Raw genomic sequence first — 7,233 nt, 5'->3', positions numbered from 1 at the left:
GCTCCTTCCCCAGCTGCAGGTCTTGGATGTTGATGTTGTCCCAAATTCTTGGCTGTCCCAAATTCCTTGGGAGCTGCTTGCAGAGCAGCAGCCATTAAGACAGGAAGTGACTAATTAAATTAATATGTTGATGTTACTTTTATGACAGTCTCAGCATTGGCATGTGAAATTTAGTCTTTCCAGTCAAAAGTCTGAATTACAGCCCAGAAAATCCACACACTGTAAATTCCAGCTCCCATGGTTGGGATGGAGGCAGATCCATCCAACCTGGCCTTGGAGCAACCTGGGATAGTGGAATGTTCCCTTCTGGACTGGGATCTCCCCCTTTTTCTGGTGACAGGAACACCATGGGGCGCCTCAAATGACACCAGACACCAATGTTGAGGCACTTCTGGCAGCCCATCCCTGCTTTTCCAATGTGCAGCCTCATCTGGAATGCTCCAGTGATGCGCTTCGATTCAGAGCTTTATGGAAAACTTTTATTCCAACAGACTTACAGATTTTCAAAATGAGAAACGGATATAGAGAGAGGGAGAATTTTTAGGTTACATAGGATGGAGCAGTTCTTTGGAAATGTTTGGAATACAGGATACGCTGCAGTAGCACCTGGAAGTTTGACTATTCAAATATCAAGGATAAAAGAATGGATCTCTGCCTGCATTACAGCAGCCCACAGACTGCTGATCGGAATCAGGGAGGAAAAATAACATGGATAAAAAAATCAGACTGTGCATCAAAGACAGTGTAAGCCTCAGCCTCTGTGCCCATGTGTGAGAGCCCCATGTGCCAGAGGGATCTGCTGTGGGATTTGTGTCCAAATGAGGCCGTGCCAGAGCGTGAGGCACCTCACAGAGCCACGGGATGGGCCATGAGGAGGAAGAGAGCAGCACTGGGGAGACGCTGCCTTGCCTTAATTAATTGTGTGTGAGGTTTCCAGGCTTTAATTTAGGGTGTTACAAAAATCCTCCTGGGTCAGACCACGACATCTCCAGCACAGGGACCCACCTCAGGAGGCAACAGGAGTTTGGGCAAGTGTATGAGCAGGGAACGTGTCACAGAATCATGGAATTGTGGAATCTCCTGAGCTGGAAGGGACCCACCAGCCTGGGGCTGCAGAGAACTGGCAGTGACAGTGCTGTGATCTCATTCCTGAGGTGCAGCTGAGGCCTCTGAGCTCTGCTCTCATTCCCCAGTGGCAGCTGAGGGCTCAGCATTGATCTAAAATGGGGTTTCTGGTGCTTTGGTGAGAGGTGGTGAACTGCAGGTTGATGGGTCAATGAGATAGGAACAATTCTCCTCCGTGAAATAACCCCAGGTGCAATTATTAATCTGTTGGTGGTGCCTCTTGCTTTCCAGGGATATCTGGAGTCACCCTTGGAGCTGCAGAATGAGACCACTCTGGTAGGTTTATACCCAGAGGGGAGAATCCAAAGAAACATTTTCTGTCTTCACCTCTGCCTTTGTGATGTTTCACCCGAGTCTCACTCAGGCATTTCCTGAGGAGCCAGCACTGACTCTGAGTGTTGGGGCTCCAGGGTGGAGAAACCCCCAGAAAAGCCTGGGACACCCTCATGGCATTCTTTTGGTTTTGAGGTCCCCACCCAATCCGTAAACTCCCAGTGACCCCTCCCAAGAGCACCACTGGTTTGTTTAATCAGTGATTAAACTGGAATTTTATTTCCATTTCCAAACATACTCTGTCAGTCTGTACATTCCCTTTTTGCATTGCGATAAAACCAAGGTAACAGAAAAACACCATCATGGAACTTGTGTGGCACGGCATTGCTCAGGCAGGGCTGCACACCTGGGGTTCTGATGGCACTGCCTGAGCTCTCCCCTTTCTGCCTGCAGGTAACTTTAGCCAGGAGCTGCTCACTGAGACTCTTTTATTCCTGGACAGTCAGAGCTGCTGCTTCTTCTTGGGTTACAGAATCCTTTCTTCCTCAGCCTTGGGGACTGGGAGAGACATTGGATCCACCTGCTGAACACGGTTAATTCCTTCCCACCCATGTCAGGTTATTGCAGAGGCCACAAATGAGATGGATGGATGGATGGATGGATGGATGGATGGATGGATGGATGGATGGATGGATGGATGGATGGATTCCCTGTGGGACAGAGGCAGAACTGCTGAGCCCGTCCCTGGCAGTTCCTGGCTGTCGTTGGCATCCCTGAGGAGCAGGAAAATCTGAGTTCCTGGTCCTCAGCAAGGGAGCATCTCACAGCCACTCATCCAGTGTTTTTGGACCTTCCTAATTAGCCCTCAGAAGTGACTCTGGCAGCGTTGGGAATTCAGGAAGCACCATTCCCACTTTACAAGGGTGAAGCGAGGAGCAGGAATCCAAAATTGCTGTTGAGTAACCCGAGCTGGGATTGTCATCCTGGGTCCTGCCCTGCCCCCGGGGCACTGTGTGCTCCTTTTTAGCCAGGATTGTCACGCTTGGATTTAAATGCCCTTGGGAAGAGGAATGAGAGATGGGGAAAGAAGGGAGAGCAGGAAGTCCTGGGGCTTTGCCAAGTTCCTTGGTAACAACACATCCAAACAACTCATGAGCTTTTCCTTACTGATGGTGGGAACTGCTGTGCCCGGGACAGGGCTGCCCAAATGAACAAATTAATGCCATTAATGTCATTTCTCCATCTCTTTTCTGGTGCTTATCAGGACATTGTGAGGCTCTTTGGACTTTTGTGACTTAAGTGCCTTTGAGGCACAAGTGCAGCCCTGAGGACCATCCCAGCACAGCTCCTGGCCAAGCAGGATGTCCCTGGTGTCTGCAGGGCCTTGTGCTGAACCAAAGCCTTTGGAGGAGTTAAACATTAACTCCTGGGCAGCTCCATCCGTCCAAGGTCCAGGAGGAGCCATGCTGGGTCAGCCTTGCAGCTGCATTTCCTGCTCCTGCCCTTTCCTGGTGATTCACTCGCTCCTCCTCCGTGCCAGGAGCTCTGACCTGGATGGAGAGGTGGGACAGGGACACCTGAGCTCTCCTGAACGTTCCTCTGGAGATCAGCTCCAGCTGGCGGGATGCCCTGGAGGGTTTCCTGGCTGGAGTACAGTGTAGCAAGAAGGGAAAATCCTGAGTACCAAAAATTCCACCTGAGCTGCAGAAAAATCCCCCACACTGTGCTCCAGGGCAGGTCCCTGCTCCTGGCGGCAGCTGTGACTCCATGTGAGCCTGTTGTTGTCCTGCTGTCCCCTGCATGGATTGTTTTATTTGATCACCTTAAATAAAAGGGTAAAACCTTTTCCCTGTGGCCATTTGAAGAGCGTGGCCCAGCAGCAGGGCAGGAGGCAGATGGGAAGAGCTGGTTTATTCGAAATTATAGCACAGTTTCTACACTCCAGCCCTGCCAAGGCTTTGGGTGTAGCCAGTCTGCCACAGGAGATGGATTGCTCAGGGCTGGCTGCCCCTGGAGCTGGGTTGGCCTGGCATGTTGGGATCAGACCCCGTGATGGCTCTGAGCTGCCCAAGGCCCCTCTCCCACAGCAGGACTCAGTTTTGCCTGGAAAAGCCAATCAGTTACTTCAGCAGCGATGGAAGTTTGTGAAAATACAATGGCACAATCTCTGCTGAGCTCAGGCCCAGAAGCAGAGCCAAGAGTTTCCCTGGCTTTGGATAAAACTTTGCTGTGGTTACCACGGGATCATGTGATGGCAGCTGATCTCTCCAACCTCCAAAGTTCTCACTCCAGGCCCCTTCTACTGCACAAAAACACCCTGAGCGTTCAAAACATCTCCCCGCTCGCGTTTATTGATAGCAGAATTATCAGCCAAGTGCTGTTGAGTAAACTGCCCCTGCTGGTGTTTCTGATCCTGCCAAGGCCTTTTCCCAGCCCTCTTCCCAGCCTGCCAGCCCAGCCACAAACCTTCAGCACCCTCACTTGAAGGGATTTCTAAACAGACACAGTTTCTGCCTCCAGCCCAAGGACACCCTCTGGCCTGCTCAGCACAACATGTCACTTCTGTTGACTCTTCACATTTGGGTTCTCAGCCCAGGGAATTTAGGGGCTTTATTTAAGCTGGACTCTGAGCCCCTTGGAACCATGCTGATGGAGAAATGTGTGTCTAGAAATTACTTTAAAGGAACAGAAGAGCAGGAACTTGTCAGCTGGGAGCTGCTGCTCTCTGCAAGATCTCTCCCCTGTGAGGAGCACAGCCCTGAATTTTCTGGCACCTCCTTCCTGCAGGATAATGCAGGGTAAGGACAGACAGAGTCAGCTCTGCCACAGGGCTGGTCCTCTGGAGAGATGAAAGGGACGTGGTTTGGTGGCCAAATGAAAGTCGTGGCTTTAAGGAAGAATTAAAGCCAGATGTTTCCAGCAGCTGCTGAGCCCAGCCTTTTGTGTCAGAGCCACCAAAGAGGCCCTGGCAGCATCTGCTCAGCTCCGTGGTGGGAACACCCTGTAATCCTGCAGGCTCTGCTGCCTGGGAGGAGGCAACAGGAGCTGAGGCAGAGATAGTGAGGCCAGCTCAATATTTATTCCTTGTCTGAAAATATTTATTCCTTGCAGATAGTGAGGATGGCAGCAGAGGTGTGGTAACCAAATTTAGCACCTTTGGACAAAACACCGGGGCCAAGAGGTGGCTGAGCCACGTTGGCATCAGCTCTGCAGGCACAGGGCAAAATGTGGGGGACAGGGAGAGAACATCCCCCCTGAGCCAGGGACTGGCCTGGGACCCCTTGGGCAGTTGATGCCCAGGTAACCAACAGATAAATCTGCTGTGCAGGGAGCTCATCAGAGTCAGGGACAATAAACAGGCCCTGCTTTTATTCTGGTGTTTGTAGTCGGCTGGGACTGAAGTGAGCACCCATCCCAGAGTGGATGTGACACAGTGAAACTCCAGGAAAAGGGAAGCTGACTCCTTGTTTCAGCACAGCGGTGGAGGGAGCAGCACTGGGAGCTGCCAGTGGGACGTCCCAGCTCACACCCAGGAGCCATAAATCTCTCCCAGCACCGCTCCTACTGCTCTGCCTCGTGGTTTTAACATTCACTCCTGCCTTCCTAAGGCCGAACTCCTGGTGCCCTCTGCTCTACCCCGAGGTGGAGTTTCCTCTTGCGAAACCAGCGGCTGTCCTGCTGGCTCTGAGGGCTGGGAAAGGCTCTGCTCCAGTTCAGGTCTCTGTGTCATGGTCCTCACCACCCTCCTGAGTGTTGGCATGCTCCTGCTCTAGAGGAACAGGGGAGATGCCCTTGAATGCAGCTGGATCCCTTCTGCTGGGGAATGAGGAATAAATCCATAAGGTACGCCCGAAGCAAGGAAAAGTCAATAGAGCAGAGGGAGGTTGGTGACAGGAAATCCCAGTTTTTACTGGCATCGGCTCACATCAGATAATCTGACTCTAACAAGAGAGAAATGGCTCCATATTCTGATTCCATGGAGCTGGGTGAGGGCTGCTGTAGGAAAGGATTTCCTTGCCTTGCCCTTTGCTTGTTCTCAGACTGGGATGTCTCATTTGTGTGTCCACCAGCTCACTCTGCTCTGGAACACCCTGGGCAGGAGGAACAATTGTTTCTGCCATGATTTCAAACCCAGCTGTTGGGAGAAGGCTTTGGGAGCTCCTGGGCTGCCTGGATGGGGCTCAAGGGGAACTGCCCGTGCCTCAGTCACAGCTGGTGACTCACAGGAAAGAACCTGCCTGGGTATAAAATACAGAACTGCGTGTTTCACCTCCCAACAGGTGACAACAGCACCTGGTCGTGTCCTGGCTCGAGCGGTGTCACTCCTGCATTTCTCCCTTGGCTGACACAGAATTGTCACCCAGCAGGAATTCCTGTCTCACTCTATGGAGCAGGCCTGGTTTTCCACCCCAGCCAGTGAGGCTGGGGCTGTTCCTGAGCTGGAAATGTCCTGCTGACACTGAGCCTTTACCAGCCGGGTGTTTCCATGGAATGGGCAGAAACAACTGCTGGGAAATGCTCTAATCTGAGCATTAGTGGTAATTTACATCCCAGCAAAGCCTGGCTCCAGGAGTCCTCAGCTCCTGTGGAATCTCGGGTGTTCGGCAGGTCTGGAAACGGGGCTAAGAACAATTCCATGCTGCGATCCCTCCGTTGCTTTGGGAGCTCCATTTGGGCACATTCAAAATTAAGGAGCAGCTTTGGAGCTCAGGAGGTTTGTGAGCCAGGGTGATGCTTACCCTTCCTGGGGGTGTGAGTGAGGATTAAGGAGTTAATGGTTGCAAAGTGCTTTGGAGAGGACAAGTGCAGGGAAGGGGATGACAAGGAAGAAGCTCCCACTCCCACAATGGGCCTGAGAGTGTTGTTCAAATGCTCCTGGAGCTCTGGCAGCCTTGGGGGGCTGTGACCATTCCTGGAGAGTCTTTTCAATGCCTGACACCCCTCAGGGGGAAGAACCTTTCCTGATATCCAACCTAACCCTCCCCTGGCACAGCTCCAGCTGTTCCCGTGGCTCCTGTCCCTGGTCCCAGAGAGCACAGACCAGTGCCTGATGTGACAAACACTGACCTGACAGGGGTTTGCTCCTGTGCTGTCCCTGTGGACTGAGGTCGGGCAGCTCTTGGCAGTGAGAGGATTCAGTGTGTGAACAGTCCCCTCCCATTTTTCCTGCTCCAACTTATTTATTCAATTTCTGTTTCTTTTTCTTTCACTCCTCCACGTCTTGGAGCTGCTACCTACGGAACAGCCAAGGGCCTGCCAGCTGGGCCGTGTTTGCTGGGCAGCTTGTCCTCTGTGTTTAATCTCCTCAATGGACCCTGATTATTCCCTGGCTCCGACTTATCCACACGGATCTGCCCAGCCCTAATTGCAGGTGATGGCGTTGGTGAGGTCCCTCACAGGGCAGGGGACCCGAGGGCTGGAATTTCCATCCTCCACCCACACCACAGTGTTTAATTCTCTTACCAAAACCAACCAGTTACCCCTCAATGCACTGTAATATATTTTGTGGGTCTTCCTCTGAAGCAAAGTGGTTTCAAGGTGTGTTTTCCTGGCAGGAATACCCTCAGAGCATCATTCCTGCTGCTCCCTCTGTGTGTCTGGGGGGACACCCAAGTCGGCCGAACCAAGGGCTGCCTCCTGCAGGAGCCTGCCGTGGGTTCGTGCCCTGGCTATATCGGTGCTGTCTGCAGGAAATCCTGCTCCTGTGACATTCCCACCGGAGCCACGGCCCCTTCCCAGCGCTTCCCCACCCGTTCCTGGCCGGGCCGAGCCCTGGCAGCCGCTCCGGCCCCTTCGCCGGGGTTCCGGGGAGGGTGGACGGGGGTCTGCCGGCAG

The sequence above is a fragment of the Zonotrichia leucophrys genome, chromosome 29 (assembly GCF_028769735.1).
Source record: "Zonotrichia leucophrys gambelii isolate GWCS_2022_RI chromosome 29, RI_Zleu_2.0, whole genome shotgun sequence".
NCBI classification, from domain to species: domain Eukaryota; kingdom Metazoa; phylum Chordata; class Aves; order Passeriformes; family Passerellidae; genus Zonotrichia; species Zonotrichia leucophrys.
The sequence above is the reverse complement of the archived record's forward strand: the minus strand, read 5'-3'. Positions refer to the sequence as shown.